Genomic DNA, 20,461 nt, shown 5'->3' on the forward strand with positions numbered 1-20,461 from the left:
CAAGTCTAGCCTTTTGCCGAATGATCAAATCTCGAGCCAATCTATGAAGTACAAACCTAGCCTTACCTCATCTAACACCAATGAATTCTTCTTAAATGCAATTTACCTCACCTTCCTCCATTTTTTCCATAAAAATCTTGAGCCTCTCCCCTGTAATAAGAACACTATTTGGGTTTCTGCCTAAGTCTGTGCTCCCTGAATTGCAATTCTTTGATCCCTAATAAACATTTTGCCTCTTAAACTGGTTTCTGTTTTTGCAGGTTGACAATACACACAAACATAAATACCAAATATACATGAGTCTTCTTGTTTCTGTGCTTGCTGTTCTTTTCTCTTGAGATATCTGTCTGACTGGTCTAATTCCAATGTGTCCAATAACTACAGCTTTATAGAATATTTTGGGAGCTGCTAGGAAATGTCCTTCATTCTGGCTCTTCTCACAGCCATGTACTTCCTGATGAATGTTAGTTAGCTTCTTTAGTACAATCCATTAGAATTCTTATTGAATTTACATTAAATTTAAATAATAGTTCAGAGTATAAATGGCACATTTATAACTGGTTTCTTGATTTTATATTACTATTATCATTGGTTATTATTTATATAACCATCATTTCTATCACTTATGATTTTACAAATATAACTTTTATAGTTGTATTTGTAATTATAATCTTCAATAACATTTTCTTATTTATTCATATGTTTTTCTTACTGTTAAATTTATTTCTAGATAGTTTATAGTCATTACTGGTCTTAATGAACTTTTTATATTGTATCTTCTAATTGGTTATTGCTTGCATAAAGGAAACTTTTCATAGTATATATATCATATTGAACTTCTAGTGAACTCTTACTTTGTCAAATAATTTTCAAGTTGTTTCTCTTTTATTTTTAAGTATACAAATACATGTTATAAAACTAAGGATTTTTTTGTCTCTTCCTTTCCCATATCTATGTCTTTTAATCTTTTGTCTGCCTTATTGTGTTAAACAGATCTTCCAAAATAAAGCTGAATCATAATAGTCAAAATAGGCATTCTTGTCTTACTCCTGATTTTAGTGTTTTACTCTACTGAGCTGAACTGCTCTCTTATGAGACCTCCTTTCTTGCTTATAGGTTCTGGAAGCAGCCTATGAAGATACTTCTTCACTTCTCTCTCTATAGAGATATTCCATCTTGTCAGCCGATTTACTACCATCCCATCCAGAAAGAAATATGCCCTTTTGGTCACTGGATAATGAATCATGACTGCCCATAAAATGGCACACGAGCTGTAGAAATGTATGTTTCCTCACAATACTAGTGAATATAAACTTATATTGATGGGCAAAATAGTCAAGAAGAAGTAATGGATATATAAAAGAATTCAGAAATTTAAAGAAAAAGAGGAACTTGAACAATCAGACAGAATGACCCTAAATGAAATATATTTAAAGAAAGAAAAAGGAGAGAACTTCTTAGAAAATTTGAGCATATATTTTCATTGTGATTTGAGGATAATGCATTGATAAAATAAGAGCAGATTATCAGTAAAAAGATTCACTTCCAATCCAAATAGTTCACAGAGGTAAAAATCATTATTAAGAAATTAAAAACAAATATAGGCAGTAGAAAGTGGAATGGATACTGCATAATACTGAATTAATGGTACAAGATTAACTTGATCTGGATGAAGAACAAGGAGGTAAACAAAAGAAAACTATGAAAGGAATCATAAGAGCCTGAAAGACAGACTGAGATAATCCAATATCAGAATAATAGAGGTTCTTATGAGGGGAAACAAAATGATATGAAATAACAGAAAAAACCTATATGTATTAGTCTACTGAAGCTGCCATAACTAAATACCATAAACTGGGTGACTTAAACAGTAGAAGTTTATTTCTCACAGTTCTGAAGCCTGGGAAGTCCAAGATCAAGAGGCTGGCTGATTGGCTTCCTAGTAAGGGCTCTATTCTTGGCTTGTAGATGGCTGCCTTCTCACTGTGTTCTAACATGGTGGAGAGAAAGAGAGAGTGCTGATGTCTCTTCCTCTCCTTATAAGGGCACCAGCCCTATCAGATCAGGTCTCTACCCTTATAGCCTCCTTTACTTTTATCACTTCCTCATAGGTCCTGTCTCCAAATACAGCCACATTGGGGGTTAGAGTTTCAACATATGAACTTGGGGGAGCACAAACATCCAGTCCAGAACACCTGTTAGGAGTTTTGGTTTTTCAGATCAAAGGCTTAAGTTTTTTAAAAAGACAAATGTCTAACATCTCAGAAAAGTGTCTTAATTATAAGGATAAAGAGCAGGTTTTACAAGTTTATACAGAGAACAACTTATTAGAAATGAAACAAAATATCTGTTAGCTTTGACCTTCTATCCTGAACTACAGAAACTAGGAGACCAAAGATTCAATTGGCACTTCACAAGTGTGTTTGGGCTAGAAATGACAGAAACATTCCTCTAAGCATATATGACATCTTAAAGGTTCTAGTAAAAAGATAAAGACAAGGATGGCATCAGTATCTTGGTGGTGTACATCATTCTTCTTTTATCTCCCCGTTTTTTAAATAAGTAATTAGACGTCCACAACTAAACAAAAAAGTGCCTCTGCACCCTATATCTGGTAAGATTCTTGTTCACCTATGCATCCAAAAATAAACAAACAAGACCTCAGATAGGGCTGTGGATCCAAAGAAGTCAATGACCCTCCCCCACCATACTTGACATGATCAGAGAAAAAACCCTAGAGAGGGCAATCTCGACAGATACCCACAAGTGAGAGAATTTGTAGAGGTCCAGCCTGCCTGAGGAGCAATTCCAGAATGCCATCAGAGTGGGGTGGAAATGAGATTGGAGCAAAGTACAGGGAGGAACTTGCTAGAGCCCCCTACCTACCCAGGGTGATACTATAAGAGTCTAAGTTGTTTGGCAGCAGCAACAGCGACCTCTCCCATCAGGAAGGTGGAAAGAAAAAGTTGTGAGTGACTGCCTGGATACACCAGTTATGTGGATTGTGGGTGGAGAAATATATCTCTCCAGAAACACCCAGATTTCTGAGGAGGAACCTCCATGAATGGAGAGAGGGAGGAGAAATGGAAGGAAGCAAATAACAATGTCAAAGAACACTAAGGGAATGAGGTTTCTGCTGTCTGCTTCAGGAAGTCTGCCCAGAAGCCTCTGGGGGTACCCCACTAGAAGATCCCCCCACTGGTCTCACAGGCACCCCAAAGCCCCAAGTGCTAAACCCACACTTCTTCCGTTCTGCTTCAAGCTCCTTGTGTGTACCCCAGAGAGCCTCCATGAGAGTGAGCTCCAATAGACATGAAGCATTCTCAGGAACCAGGTCACTATAGAAAATAGATACTATAATTTGTTAATAAATACACAGTATAAGAAAGGTAAATTGTGACATAAAAATATAAAAGGGGAGGAGTAAAATGACGGAGACTTCATAAGCAAATGATGATAAGTTGTAATTAGCATAAAATGGACTGTTATCTCTGAGATGCTTTATGTAAGCCTCATGCTAACCACAAAGCAAAAACCTAGAGTAGATTCACAAAACATAAAAAAAGGAGAAATAGAGCATATGACCATGGAAAACCACCAATTTACAGTGGTAGCAGAAACAGAGGGAAAAAGAAACAATGGAAATACAAAGCAATGAGAAAGCAATCAACAAGTTGGCAGTAGTAAGTCCTTACATAGCAACAGTCACTCTAAATGTGAATAGACTGAATTAATTTAGCAAAAGACACAGAGTGGCTGTGTGGATTTAAAAAAAGACTCAACGATATGCTTCATCCAGGAGATTCGTTTTAGATCTGAAAACACATAGACTCAATGTGAAGAGATGGAAGAAAGTGGAAACTAAAAGAAATCAGGGGTAGCTATAATTATATCATATAAAATAGGCTTTAAGCCAAAAAGAGAAACAAGAGACAAAGAAAGTTATTATATAATGATAAAGGGATCAATACACAAAAAAGTATGGTAAACATAAACATATGCACACTGAATATCAGAGCACCTAAACATATTAAGCAAATACTAACAGATATGAAGTCAGAAATACACAAAAATACAATAATAGTAGGGGAATTCATTGCCCTACTGTCAGCAATGGAAAGACCATCCAGAGAAAATCAATAAAGAAGCATTGGAATTTAATCATACTTTAGAGAAAAGGGAGTTGAGACATATATAGAGCATTCTATACAACAGTAGCTGACTGCACATTCTTCTCAAGTGCACACAGAACATTCTCCAGGGTAGAAAATATGATAAGACACCAAACAAGCATTAGAAAATTAGAATATTCTAATCATACCAACTGTCTTTTCTGACTACAATGGTATGAAATTAGAAAGCAACAATATGAGAAACCTGGAAAATCTACAAATATGTGGAAACTAAGCAACACACTCCTAAAAAACCAACTGGTCTAAGAAATCAAAAGAGAAATAAAAATATCTCAAAACAATTGAAAATGTAAACACAACATACGAAAGCCTATTGGATGCTGAAAAAGCAGTTCTGAGAGAACAGTTTACAGTAATAAATACATATATGAAGAAATTAGAAATATCTTAAGTAAACAACTTAACTTTACACCTCAAGAAACGAGAAAAAGAATTAAGTCCAAAGTTAGTAGAAGGAAGTAAGTAAAGATCAGACTTGAAATAAATGAAATAAGGACCAGAAAAACAAGCGAGGGGATCAATGAAACTAACGGTTTTCTGAAAAGATAAATTGAGAAACCTTTAGTTAGACTAACAAAAAAAGAGTCACAAATAATTGAAAAGAGAAATAAAAGATGACATTACAACTGATACTACAGAATTACATAGGGTCATAAGAGACCACTGTGAACAATTATGTGAAAAAAATTAGATAATCTTGAAGAAAAAAAATATCTCTGGGAACATACAACTACCATCTGCATCAGGAAGTAACAGAAAATATGAACAGACCAATAATGAGGAAATTGAATCCATAACGAAAAACCTCTCAACTCAGAAAATCCTAGGATAGGATAGCTTCACTGGTGATTTCTATCACAGATTTAAAGAAAAATCCTTCTTAAACCTTTCCAGAAAAACCAAATAGGAGGAAACACTTCCAAAATCACTCTACAATGCCAGCATTGCCCTGATACAACATCCAGATAGGGACACTACAAGAAAAGAAAAGTATAACCCAATATTCCTGAGATATATATAGTTGCAAAAATTCTCAAGAAATATTAGCAAATTGAATTCAGGAACACAGGTCATGAATTATACACCATGACCAAGTGAGATTTATCTCTGGGATTCAACAATGGTTCAACATACACAAATGAATAAATGTGATACACCACATTAACAGAATGAAAGATAAAAATCACATGATCATCATATTAGGTTGAAAACTGCATTTGACAAAATACAGCAACCTTTAATGATGAAACCTCACAATAGATTGGATATAAAAGAAATACACCTAAGCCTAATAAAGGTTATATATGACAAACACACAGTTAACATTATACTCAACGTTGAAAAATTGAAAGCGTTCCCTCTAAGATCGGGGACAAGACAAGGATGCTCAAGTATACCATGTTTATTCAACAGAGTACTGGAAGTGTTTGCTAGAGAAATTTGGCACAACAAAAGAAAAAGGCATCCATATCACAAAGAGAGAAATAAAATTTTCGTTATCTGCTGGTGATATTTTGCATATAGAAAATACCAAAGACAATCAAAAAACTACTGGAGTTAATCAACAAATTTAACAAATTTGAAGGATATAAAATCAATGTGCTGATATCAGTTGCGTTTCTATACACTAGTAATGAAATGTCTGAGAAAAAATAAGACTATCTCATTTATAATAGCACAAAAAATGTCTAGGAATAAATGTAACCAAGGAAATGAAAGATCTATACAAAGAAAACTATAAGATTTTGTTGAAAGAAACTGAAGAAGGCACAAACAAATAGAAAAGACATCTTGCGTTCATGGATCAGAAAAATTAATATTGTTAAAATGTCCATACTACTGAAAGCCATCTACAGATTCAATGCAATCCCTATTAAAATTTCAATGTCATATTCACAGATATAGAAGAACAGTCCTAAAATTTGTATGGAACCACATAAGACTCCGACTAGCCAAAGGAATCCTGAGAAAGAACAAAACTGGAGGCATCACAATTCCTGATTAAAAACTACACTACAAAACTACAGTACACAACAAAGTAACTATACTACAAAGTACACTAACAGTATGGCACTAGCCTAAAAATAGACACATACACCAGTGGAACAGAGTAGAGAGCATAGAATTAATCCACAGTATATGTTGTCAACTAATATTAGACAAAGGTACCAAGAACACTCAATGGTGAAAAGTTAGTCTCTTCAACAAATTGTACTGGGAAAACTATAAACACATGCAGAACAATGAAATTGGACCCCTATCTTACACCACTCACAAAATTAATTTGAAATGGATCAGACTTAAGCATAATATTAATACCATAAAACTCCTAGACGAAAACATGGGTAAGAAGCTCCTCGACTTTGAACTTGGCAATGAGCTTTTAGATATGACATCAGAAGCACAAACAACCAAAGCAAAAATCAGTGAGTGAAACTGCATCAAACATAAAAGCTTCTGCACAGCGAAAGTGATTAATAAAATGAGAAGAATGGGATAAGGCCTACAGAATGTGAGGAAAGTTTTGCAAACTTTATATCAGATAAGTGGTTAATATCCAAAATATATAAAGAACTCATACAACTCAATAGCAACGAAAAAATCTGATTTAAATATGAGCAGAAAAAGTAAATAGACATTTTTCCAAAGAAGACATCCAAGTGGTTAACAGGACATGAAAAGATGCTCAATATAACTAACAATTAGGGAATTGCAAATCAAAACCACAATGAGATATAGTTTGATACCTGTTAGAATGGCTATCATCAGGATGGCAAACAATAACAAGGGTGTCCAAAGTTGTGGATAAAAAGGAACACTTGTACACTGTTGATGAGAATGTAAGTTGGTTCAGCTAATATGGAAAACAATATGGATGTTCCTCAAAAATTTAAAAATAGATCTACCATATGATTGAGCAATTCCAATTCTGGGTATATATCCAAGGAAATGAAAACAGGGTATTGAAGAGATATATACACTCCCATGTTTATTGCAGCACTATTCACAGTAGCCAAGACTGGAAACAACCTAAGTGCCCATAAACAGATGAATGGATAATGAAGGTGTGGTATATATATATATATATATACAATGGAATATTATTCAGTCATGAGAAAGAATGACATCCTGCTGTTTGGAACAACATGAATAGACCTTGAGGACATTAGCAAAGTGAGATATTTCAGACAGGTAAGACAAATACTTTATGATATCAGTGGCTATCATATTACAATGTATAAATATATCAAATAAATATTGGGCCTGCTTATTCTTAATATTGTCTCTGTAGCACCAAATCCATCAAATCATAATCTTTATTATTTTTGTATGTTTGAGGTGCGTATTGTCTTCATGGCCACTAAGATTTGAGATCCTCCAGGATCTTTCTCTTTCACGAGGTGGAGCTTATTTATAGAGTTGGAACATTGACTACACGCTATAAGAATTAGGTGACTGATAACATCTTTTGAAAACCAAATTGAATTTTGACATGTATTTAAAACTGTGACAGAACATCAAATGTTCCTTCTTTTGTATCATTGTTAAAGAAGTAGACTATTTTTTATTAAATAAATAAAAAATAAATTTATTAAATAAATAATAAAAAATGAACATAAGGCTGCATATATATTTTTGGATTAGTGTTTTCATGTTCTTTGGATATCCAGTAGTGTGATAGCTGCATCATATGGTAGTTCTATATTTAATTTTTTGAGGAATATCCATACTGTGTTCCATAGTGACTGCACCAGTTTGCATCCCCACCCGCAGTGTATGAGGGTTCCCTTTCCTCCATACTCTCTCCAACACTTGTTGTTTCTTGTCTTGTTAATATACCATTCTGACCGGCATGAAGGGATATTGCGGTTGTGATTTGCATTTCCCTAAGAATTAGTTATGTTGAATATCTTATCCTGTGTCTATCAGCCATATGTATATATTCTTTGGAAAAATGTCTGTTCAGATCCTCTGCTCATTTTTTAATTGGGTTGTTTGTTTCTTTGTTGCTGAGTTGTATAAGTTCTTTATGTATTTTGGATATTAACCCTTGTCAGATATATGATTTGCAAATATTTTCTCCCAGTTGGTGTGTTGTCTTTTCATTGTGTTCTTGGTTCCTTTGCTTTTCAGAAGCTCTTTAGTCTGATGTAATTCCATTTGTTTCTTTTTTCTTTTTTTTAAGAGATTGGCATCTGAGCTAACATCTGTTGCCAATCTTTCTTTTCTTCTCCCCAGAGCCCCCCAGGATGGAGTTGTATATTGTAGTTGTAGGTCCTTCTGGTTGTGCTATGGGGAATGCCACCTCAGCATGGCCTGATGAGTGGTGCCATGTCCATGCCCAGGATCCAAACTGGCAAAACCCTGGGCTGCCAAAGTACAGCATGTGAATTCAACCACTTGGCCATGGGGCCAGCCCCCTGTTTGTTTTTTCTTTTGTTTCCCTTGCCTGAAGAAATATATTAAAAAATACCTTGCTGGAGAGTGATGTCAGCAACATGTCAGAGTGAGCTCTCCCCTTAGACTCTCCTCTAAGATAAAATGAAAAGGACATTCATACACCAACAGACAACATTCACATAACACAAAAGTTGTCTGAGAGACCCACGCAGCCATATATCTGAAGGTGGAGATGCTGGATCCCCCAGAGGAAGTGGAAGGAGGTAAGGGGAATCATCTCTCCCTCCAGAATGGCAGCAACCCCGGGACTGCACACAGCTCTGAGAGAAAGGGGGAGGGGCATCCCTCCACAGGAACACCATCACCCTCCAAGTTCCCTCACAACCCATGGGAAAACCCCACACAGAGGTAACTAAGATATTGCAGCATTGCCTTCATCAAGCTAGCACCTCAGGAGAGCAGATAGTGAGGGCCAAGTGGGACTGGCCCTGGGATTGCACAGGCAAAAGAAAGTGCCCCTACACTCACCCCAGCACTCCAGTTCACCCAGTCAACCAAGTGCTACACAGAAAAGCAGCCATCATGTGTAACAAGGCAGCCATGGATCATGGCAGTCTCAGAATACACAGCTCCTGACCCTCACCCGGTGGTGGCAGGTGGAAGCTGTGACCAGATACTATCATTATGTAGAGGCACAAATACACATCATCAAGCAGTATGAAAAAATATATTAAATCCCAAGACCAGAAGGAAAATGACAAGTACCCAGAAATAAATTCTGAAGGCACATAAATTTATAATCTAAATGAGAGAATTCAAAATAACTATCATAAAAAACCTCAATGAGTTATGAGAAAGTACAAATGGTTCAATGAAATCAGGAGCTTATTCACAAAAGAGACTGAAACTATAAAGAATAACCAATTAGAAATGTTGGAGATAGTAAACACAATGGGTGAGATAAAGAAAAATCTGGACTCCCTAAACAATAGAGCTGATATTATGGAGGACTGAATTAGCAATTTAGAGAACAGAAATATAGAAAGGCTTCAGATGGAAGACGAGAGAGAAATAAGTCTAAAAAGAAATGAAGAAATTCTCTGAGAAATATCTGACTCAATTAGGAAATGCAACAGAAGGCTTATGGGTATTACAGAGGGAGAAGAGAAGGATAATGGAGCACAAAGCTTGTTTAAAGAAATAATAGCTGAGAACTTCCCAAACCTGGGGAAGGAGCTGGAAATACAAGTGAAAGAAGCCAATATATCTTCTAACTATAACAATGTAAAAAGACCTTATCCAAGGCACATAGTACTAAAGCTGGCAAAAGTCAGTGACAAAGAAAAAATACTAAATGTAGCAAGGCAGAGCAAGGTTCCTTCAGCAATACTAAAGGAACCCCTCTCAGGCTTTCAGCATATTTCTCAGCAGAAACCTTACAAGCTAAGAGAGAGTGGAATGATATATTCAAAATTCTTGAAATACAAAAACTTTCATCCAAGTATACTCTATCCAGTGAAAATATCCTTCAGATATGATGGAGAAATTAAAACCTTCCCAGATAAGCAAAAATGAAGGAAGTTCATCACCACAAGACACCCCCTAAATCTTCAAGAAGGCCCTCATACCTGAAAAGAAAGAAAAGGTCGAAAAATCCCTAAGCAAGGAGATACATAGGTAGGCAAAATCAGAAAATGGAAGCTCTTATCAGAACAGGTTAGTAAACACTAAATTATAACATTAAAAATAAAGGGAAGGAAAATATCAAAAATAAATATAATCTCATCATTTTAATCACAAACTCACAACACAAGATGGAATAAGATGTGATAATGGTAACTTAGAAGATGAAGAGAATGGGGATGGAATTGGCTTAGTCTAAAGAAATAAGAGGCTATCCGAAAATGGATTATTTCATGTACAAGATTTTTTATACAAATCTGATAATAACCACTAAACAAATAATTAGAACATGTGTACAAATGATAAATAAGGAGAAAACTAAGAAATCCATCAGAGGAAACTACCCAGCTGAATTGGTAGTCTAAAATACATAGACTGAGAAACAAAGGAAATGCAGAAGAACCAGAAAATAAGCACAAGGGGTGAAGGGGTGCATTTATATGGTGACTGACAAATAATAATATACAACTGAAAGTTCACAACGTTATAAACTATTATGACCTCGATGAAAGAAAATTTGTTGCTAAGACCGATGTCAAATTGCATACTGCCTATATTTTCTTCTAGAAGTTTTTGGATTCAGGTCTTACATTCAAGTCTTTAATCCACTTTCAGTTAATTTTTGTGTATGTTGTAAGCTAGTGGTCTATTTTCATTCTTTTGCATGTGGTTGTCCAGTTTTTCCAACACAGTTTATTGAAAAGATTTTCCTTTCTCCATTGTATGTTCTTGGCTCCATTGTTGAAGATGAGCTGTCCATACATGTGTGGATTTGTTTCTGGGCTCTAAATTGTGTTCCATTGATCTGTGTGTCTGTTTCTCTGCCAGTGTCATGCTGTTTTTATTACTATAGCTTTGTAGTATATTTTGAAATCAGGGCATGTGATATGTCCAGCTTCATTCTTTTTTTTCTCAGGATTGAATTGACTATTCAGGATGTTTTGTTGTTCTGTATACAGTTTGGGATTCTTTGTTCTATTTCTGTGAAAAATTTTGAGATTGCATAGAATCTGTAGATTCCTTTAGGTAATATGGACATGTTAACTATGTTTATTCCATGAGCATGGAATATCTTTCCATTTCTTTATGTCTTCTTCAATTTCTTTCAACAATTTCTTAGATTTTTCAGTGTACAAATCTTCCATCTCCTTGGTCAGATTTTTTCCCAAGTATTTTATGTTCTTGTTGCAATTGTAAGTGGGGTTGTATTCCTTATTTCTCTTTCTGCTAGTTCGTTGTTACTGTATAGAAATGCAGCTGATTTTTGTATGTTTTGTACCCTGCAACATTACTGTATCCAATTATTTCTAATGTTTTTTTGGTATATTCTTTAGGATTTTATATATATAAATTCGTGTCGTCTGCAAATAGTGACAGTTTCATTTCTTTCTTTCCAATTTTCATACTGTTTATTTGATTTTTTTCTTGCCTACTTGCTCTATCTAGGACTTCCAATATTGTGTTGAATGAGTGGTGATTTCAGGTACCCTTGTCTTATTCTTTCTATTAGAAGCATAACTTTCAGCTTTTCACCATTGACTATGTTAGCTGTGCGTTTGTTGTATATGGCCCTTATTATGTTGAGATATTTTCCATCTATACCCATTTTATTGAGAGTTTTTATCACAAATTGGTGTCAAATCTTGTCAAATGCTTTCTCTGCATCTATTGAGATGATCATGTGATTCTTGTTTTCCATTTTGTTAATGTGATGTATCATGTTGATTGATTTTCAGATGTTGAACCATCCTCACATCCCTAGAATAAGTCCCACTTGATCATGGTGTATGATCTTTGTAATATATTGTTGTATTCATTTTGCTAGTACTTTGTTGAGGATTTTTGCATTGATGTTCATCAGTGATATTGGCCTGTCATTTTCTTTTTTTGTGTTGTCCTTGTCTGGTTTTAGTATCAGGATAATCTCAGCCTTGCAGAATGGTTTAATAAGTGTCTCCTTCTCTCCAAATTTTTGGAAGTCTTTGAGAAATATATGTATTTAATATTCTTTGAATTTTTGGTAGAATCCACCAGAGAAATCATCAAGACAATTTGTTTTGGGGGAGGTTTTTGATTACTGTTTCAATCTCCTTACTAGTGATTGGTCTATTGAGATTCTCTATTTATTCTTGATCCACTTTTGGAAGATTGTATGATGCTAAGAATTTATGCATTTCTTCTAGGTTGTCTAGTTTGTTGGTGTATAGTATTCTCATAATTCTTTGTATTTCTGTGACATCCATTATAATTTTTCTTCCTTAATTTCTGATTTTACTTATTTGTCCTTTGTCTCTTTTTCTTAGTGAGTCTAGATAAAGGTTTGTCAAGTTTGTGTATCTTTTCACAGAACCACCTCTTAGTTTCATTGGTCCTTTCTATTGTGCTCTGAGTCTCTATTTCATTTATTTCCATCCTGATTTTTATTACTTCCTTCCTTCTAATAACAGGACTTCATTTGTTCTTCTTTTTCTAGTACCTTGAGTGTAATGTTAGAATGTTTGTTTGAGATATTTCTCGTTTCATGAGGTAGGCCTGTACTACTATAAACTTCCCTGTTGATACCAGTTTTGCTGCATCCCATAGGTTTTGGTATGTTGTCTTTTCATTTTCATTCATCTACAGGTATTTTTTGATTTCTCCTTTGATTTTTTCATTGATCCAATAGTTATTCAGTAACATGTTGTTTACTCTCCACGTATTTGTGACTTTTCCAGATTTCTTCTTGTAGTTGATTTCTAGTTTCATACTGTTGTGGTTGGAAAAGATGCTTGATATCATTTCAATCTTCTTAAATTTACTGAGACTTCTTTTCTAACATATGGTCTATCTTTGAGAATGTTCCCTGCGAACTTGAGTAGAATGTGTTTTCTCTTACTTTTGGATGGAATGTTCTATATATACCTTTTAAGTCTATGTGGTCTAATGTTTCATTTAAGGCTGTTGTTTCCTTACTGACTTTCTGTCTAAATTATCTATCCATTGTTGTAAGTGGGTTTTTAATGTCCACTGCTGTTGTATTATTGTTAATTTCTCCCTTTCGATGTGGTAATAATGCTTTGGTGCTCGTATTTTAGGTGCATATATTAATAAGTGCTATATTTTACTTATTTATTTATTTATTTATTTGAGGAAGATTAACCCTCAGCTAACATCTACCACTAATCTTCCTCTTTTTGCTGAAGAAGATTGGCCCTGAGCTAACGTCTCTGCCCATCTTCCTCTACTTTATAAGTGTGACACCTGCCACAACATTGCCTGATAAGCAGCATGCAGGTCCATGCCCAGGATCCAAACTGACAAGCCCTGGGCCACCAAAGCAGAGTGTGAACTCAACTGCTACACCACCAGGCTGACCCAAGTGTTATATTTTCTTAGTGATTGTCCCCTTTATCATTGTATAATGTCCATCCTTGTTCTTTTTTGGCCTCAGATCTATTTTATCATATAAATATGTCTACCCTTGCTTTCCTTTTGTTGCCATTTGATTGGAGTATCATCTTTCATCCTTTCCCTCTAAGCCCATGTTTGTCTTTAGAGCTGAGATGGGTCACCAGAGGCAGTATATTGTTGAGTCTTATTTTTTAATCCATCGAACTGCTCTGTGTCTTTTGATTGGTGAATTCCATCCATTTATATGTAAAGTGAATATTGATATATGAGGGCTTCATACTGCCATTTTATCTCTTGTTTTCTGGTTGTTCTATATTTCCATTGTTTCTTTTTCCTTGCGTTTCTGTCTGCAATTTCAGTTTGGTTTTTTTCTGTGATGTGTTTCCCAGTTTCCTCTTTTTTATGTTTTGTGATTCTGCTCTAAATTTTGTTTTGTGGTTACCATGAGGTTCATATAAAAAGTCTCATATATAAGATAGTCCATTTTCTGCTGATAACATCTATCTTCATTTGCCTATGCAGATTCTGTCTTTTGTTCTTCCTCCTCTGTTTTTGCTGTCACAACCTCTACCTTTTTGTGTTACAAGTTTGTCACCAAATTGAAGTGGTTACAATTATTTTTAATGCTTCCTTTTCCCTTTACCCTTTATGTTATGGTTAAGTGTATACTATCTTATTCTGATACAGAGTTGTCATTTTCTGATTAGCACTTTGATCAAAGATTTGTGTACCTTTTCCTTTTCATTTCAGGTAGTAGAGCTCCTTTCAACGTTTCTTTTAAGGAAGATCTAGTGGTCATGAACTACCTCAGCTTTGGTTTATCTGGGAAAGCCTTCAACTTTACTGGATAGAGCATTCTTTGCTGACAATTTTTATCTTTCAATATTTTGAATACTTCATTTCACTCTTCTGGCTTGTAGACTTTCTCCTGAGAAATCCACTGATAGCTTAATAGGGGTTCTTTTGTAGGTTATTATTTTATTTTCTCTGGTCACCCTTAATATTCTTTCTTTTTCATTCACTTTGGACAGTTTTAATGAAATGTGCCTTGGGGAAGATCTTTTAGTATTGAGATAATTAGGTGTTCTACTAGCGTCATGTACTTGTATATTCAGTTCTTTCCCCAGACATGGGAAGTTCTCAGCTACTATTTCTTAAAATAATCTCTGTGCTCCCTTCTCTCTCTTCTTCTTCTTCTGAGATATCCATTACCCTTATGTGGCCGCTTATAATGTAGTCAGATATTTCTCATAGAATTTCTATATTTTGAAAATATTTCAGTTCTCTCTCCTCTTCTACCTGCATCATTTCTTAGTTTCTATCTTAAAGCTCACTAATTCTCTCTTCTACATAATCTTCTCTATTTCTAATGCTTTGTAATGCAATCTTCACTTCATTTATTAATTTCTTCAGCTCCAGAATTTCTGTTTGCTTCTCCTTTATTGAGTTTCAATCTCTTTCATAAATTATTTCTTCTGATCATTGATTTTGTTCCTGAGCTTCTTAAACTGCATTTCTGAGTTTTCTTGTTGGTATTTGAGCTTCTTCACAACACCTTTTTTGAATTCTTTATCAGATCACCATCTCATAAATTTATGTGTGGTTTCTGGATAATTGATTTCTTTTTGTGATGCCATATTACTGTGGCTCTTTGTGGTGCTTGTTGAGTTACTCCTCTGAGGGTTCTTTTGTTGTAGCAAACACAATTTTCATTTAGGTATAGCTTTGTTTTGACTCAAACCTTTCAACCACTTGGAGATTAGGAATCCTCCTTTTCTTTTTCAGCAGATGGCACTATATTGCTAGTTTTTTATTTCTTACCTGAACTCCCTCTGGCTATATTTGAGGATCTGCACTTTCCATTCTTCACTGCCTCTATTTGGGGCCCCACTGGTACTCTTGTCATTGGTACCTGTGCCTCTTGTGGTCACTGATACCTTACTGTTGCTGCTGTTGCTGTGGTCACTAGCTTTGCTGCTGGTGGCACAGGGATGGCTGTCATCTCAGCCACATCTGGGATCACCTGGGTTTGGACCTTTGCTGCAGTGGTGGAGGGAAGTGGAGTGCAGTGGTGGAGTAATTGTGGGAAGAAAGTTGGGCTTTTAAGGCACCAGCTCAGCTGTTTCTTGTTACCTTATGGCCACAGGCACCCCTGTGGTTGGGATGTAGGAGTTTTGTGCATACCTCCATTCCTGCTTCCTGGCTTCAAGCTGCAGCTTGGGGATCCAGAATCATGGGATTCCAACTCTGCTGCTACTTGTAGTTCCTGTGGCCACAGGTGCCACCATGGCTGGCTGGCTGGGATTGCATTCGTGTCTTTGCTGCTGCCCATCAAATTCTCTGAGCCCGGGGATGGCTAGCTCAGCTTCCATGGCCAGGAATCCAGGATCTTGGGCTCTGCTTCTGCTGTTTTCCTCTTTACCTTCCTGTATGTATTCCAACCCGCCCACCTTTGTGTGTACTGATTGTGGATCTCTCTGGCATCCTGGTGTGTTCTCCAATGTAGCCTTTGTTGAGTTTTTCTTGCTGTAGACTGGAAGGGAGAAACAAAGGGGTTCTCACATGACACCATGATGATGATGTTTCCTGTGACCCTTTTTAATGTCAAGTGGCCATGGAAAAAAACAACAACAGCAACAACAAAATGTTTAACTACAGAATGATGATACTTTTCTTGAAACTCTAATAGAAGACATAACAACAGAAAACACTAAGAGAAATGATTTTAAAAAATTAAAATATTTCTACTATGAAAGATGAACCAAAGAAGAGGGGAGAAACAAAATGAGGAATTTTATTTTCTCAGTAGATGTTGCAAACTAAGGATTACTCTCTATACAGCATTGAAAAAATATTGTGCCACACCAAAGGAGCAAAGAATATGAACCAATAATTCATTCAATAGGAATTATGAAAATGTATAAGGATCATATATAATCATACACATTTTTTAACATGAAAAAATTGTTTTCGTAATTTCAGACTTAATTTCATTAAAATCAAAGAGGAACAGTCCTCCTCAATACATTGCTGGAGATGTTGCAAATTTTCACGATGTATTCGGTAGGAAATTGTCAATATATTAAGAAACATTCAAATATTATTGCCTTCTAAATAGAGAACCTCACTCTTCAGATTGCTCCAGGAAAATATGTGATTGTAGCCATTCAAAACTGCATTGTCTAAAGAGTGAGAGAGGAAACATATCAAGCAGTTAAAAAAGCATGCATAAAGGAATGGTAATAAATGATGGAGGAGTTGGTTTGTGCAGAGGAACTCCAATAAGGTCAGAGTTGCTGGAGCATACCTTTGAAATAGAAGTATCAAGAGATGAGGTGGGAAAGGCAGACAGGAACCAGATTATGTAAAACCTTCTGGGCCATGGTAAGGAGTTTGAATCTTACCCCAAGGGTCATATTGATAGGGAGCCTTTGATGAAGAGTGACAGTATCCAATTTGAATTATAGAAAAATAACTCTGGCTGTTGTGTGGAGAAGAGGTTAGAGATTTGCAAGATCAGAGACAAGGAGATCATTTAGGATGCTTCTGCAACAATACTTTGAGTGATGATCGAAAGACTCATCTCTATCAATGACAGGAACAAGGCAAAAAAAGAGGATGCAGATTCAAAAAGCATTTAGCAAATTGAATTGATAGGACCTTGTGATAAATTGGATGTGAGAGTTGGAAATAGATAGGAGGAGTCAGGGAGGATCCCAAGGTTTCTATATTGGAAGACTTGGGAACTATTGGTAACATCCATTGGGATAATGAATGTCAAAGGAGATGCAATTTTCTGGGGACAAAACTTTCTTTCAGGAATAAAAGGTATATTTCACTGATGTTTTCCCACATTTATGTTTTCCACCTCCATGCAGCCTATGATGACTTTTCCAGTAAATCTCTTCTGAATCATTTTGTGAATCATTCCAGTAACTCCTCAGAATAATCCAATTAAGTAGATTTTACACATCCAAAGGATTGCTTTAAAAATACTAATTCATTCCATCATTTCTGGGTTTTCTATGTCCGAATTTGTGTCAAGGCATTTTTCACAAATCTTTTATTCCCCTTCTCTATTAAACATCTTTTTTTTTGTTTTTCTTTTAAGATTTTTAAAAAATTTTTGTTCCTTTTTCTCCCCAAAGCCCCCCAGTGCATAGTTGTATATTCTTCGTTGTGGGTTCTTTTAGTTGTGGCATGTGGGACGCTGCCTCAGCATGGTTTGATGAGCAGTGCCATGTCCGTGCCCAGGATTCGAACCAATGAAACACTGGGCCACCTGCAGTGGAGCATGCGAACTTAACCACTCAGCCACAGGGCCAGCCACTCTATTAAACATCTTAATTTACCAAAATCATAATTAGTAGACTTTATTTATTATTTGACATCTTGTTTTGGCTAATTCTTTTGCACTTTCAATACAAAAGCTCTACCTGCTTTTTTTCCCCACTGAGAAACAATGAAGACTTCTTTCTTTTCTTTTTAAAATTCCAACATGCCAATCTCCATTCCTGCAGCTCCAGTCACAAATTTTAAGACTTTGAACTCATCTTTCTCCACTTTCGTCATGTACTTTAACTTCCAACAGTTCCCTGGTGTATTTAGCCTTATAGCTGTACAGGAAGTCTTCCGTTAATGAATTCGCTTTGTTTGTTAATCAAAATATCATTGAAACATCGCAAAACATTTCCTTTATAAGGAGTCTCTTCAATAGTCATCAAGTCCCCAGGTCAAACAACAAAGACTATGTAAGCAGTTAAGTAGCTTAAGAAGTACAGTGTGATCCAATTCCTGAATCTCCTTAGAAATCCTGAACTTTAGCTCCCTCTGAGGCTTGAAACTCTCTAGAGTCACTCTGAGATGTATCGCAGATGCTGCTTCACACAAAATGAGTAGTCCTGAGGACTAGTGATAGCTTGATTATTTTTTAAAAGTAATGCAGACACATAACAAGACAAATATTGTATAATTCAACTTATATGTGGTACCTAGAGCAGTCAAATTGATAGAAACAGAAAGTAGAATGTTGATTGCCAAAGGCCGGGGGAAGGGGAGAATGAGGAGTTGTTTAATGGATATAGAGTTTCAGTTTTGCAAGAAGACAAGAGTTCTGGAGATTTGGCTGCACAACAACGTGAATGTATTTAACAGTACTGAACTGTGCACTTGAAAATGGTTAATATAATAAATTTTATGTAATGAATATTTTATCACAGTTGAAAAAATTATTCCTGTCAAAAAGAATACATACAAAAGTTTAAAATTTAAAATACAAAAGGCTATACAGTGAAAATAGGACTGCTTTCCAAGTTGTCCTCCAATTTCCATCCTCAGAGGCAAATAATGCTACCAGTATTGTGATGACTAATTAGATAATATAAATAAACATGTTTAGAACATAGCCTGGATGATAGTAATGTTCAGTACTACTATTGTGATGATGATGTCGTTACATAACTTTCAGAGATATTTTGTGCATATACAAATATATATTTTTTGAAAAATCTTAAGAAATCATACATGCTCATGGTACCGATAGTTTGATGTCTTTTTAATTGCTGCAGAATATTCCATTGTGTGGAAGAGATAAGATTTATTTCACCAGTCCCTAATTGATATACATTTGTGTTGCTTCCAGTCTTTTGTTGCTATATTAGTATCCTTCCTGATGCATGTATCTTTGCACACGTGTTCAGTTCCTGTCCTAGCCAATAAGACGGTGCAAAGATACATGCATCAGGAAGGATACTAATATAGTTTTCTTTAAGAAGGATGCACACAGCAACTGATTGGCTAGAGTGTTTTTTCAAGGGAGCAACAAAATAATGTAATGTGTGATTATTGAAAAACTCTCATATAAGCCCTATAAACTTCTAAATCCTGAACTCCTTTGTGACTCAAGGTTTAATTTATCAAAAAAGGAAGTTTGAAAGATGGCAGGTCAGGATTTCCTATGAGTCCTATAGCAGTACAGGGAAGGACTTCAGGACTTATAAGGACAAGTAAAGATTCAAGTGATAGTGTCAAGAGCAGTGACGGTCTTTTTGGTATGAATGTGGGGCAGTAAGTTTGGACTGGGATATCTAATAAGTGTAACAGCCCCCAGCTTGGTACATACAGCATTTTTGGTGTTTCTTGAATATGTTAAGCTTATTCTCACTTCAAAGTCTTTGCATTTGCTATTACCCCTGTCTGGAATGTTCTTTCTTCAGAGATTGTCATAGCTCATGTAGGGTCCTGCTTAGATCTCCTGAAGTAACCTCTTGTAACTCTCAAACCAATTTAAATTACTTTATTTTTCTTTCCAGAACTTATCACTATTTGAAATTATACTATGTTTATTATATTATATTGTTTATTGTATGGCTTTATTTCTAGATGCCAGATCCATAAGGGAAGAGAGTTTTACTCACTGCCGACTTCCCAGTGCCAGACACATAGTAGCAGATTATACAAATTATTGAAAAGATGTCAGAATATTGCAACATCCCCTCCTCCCACACTCAACATTAGTAAATGTATCTTACTATTGTCATGTGAGTCATTTTAATGTCATTTGACTTTCCCCCCAAAGACATAAAGAATTTGGAACCTTTCTGACTTCTTAAATTAAAATATGAAAAGGTTTGTAAGTCTACCTCTTACTGATTGTGTGACTTTGGGCAGTTTCTTTGAGCATCTATTTCCTCATTTATTTATCTTTTTATTGAGATTATAGTTTACAACCTTATGAAATTTCAGTTGTACATTATTGTTTGTTAGTCATGTTGTAGGTGCACCACTTTACCCTT

Source organism: Equus quagga, chromosome 10, assembly GCF_021613505.1.
Source record: "Equus quagga isolate Etosha38 chromosome 10, UCLA_HA_Equagga_1.0, whole genome shotgun sequence".
NCBI lineage: Eukaryota > Metazoa > Chordata > Mammalia > Perissodactyla > Equidae > Equus > Equus quagga.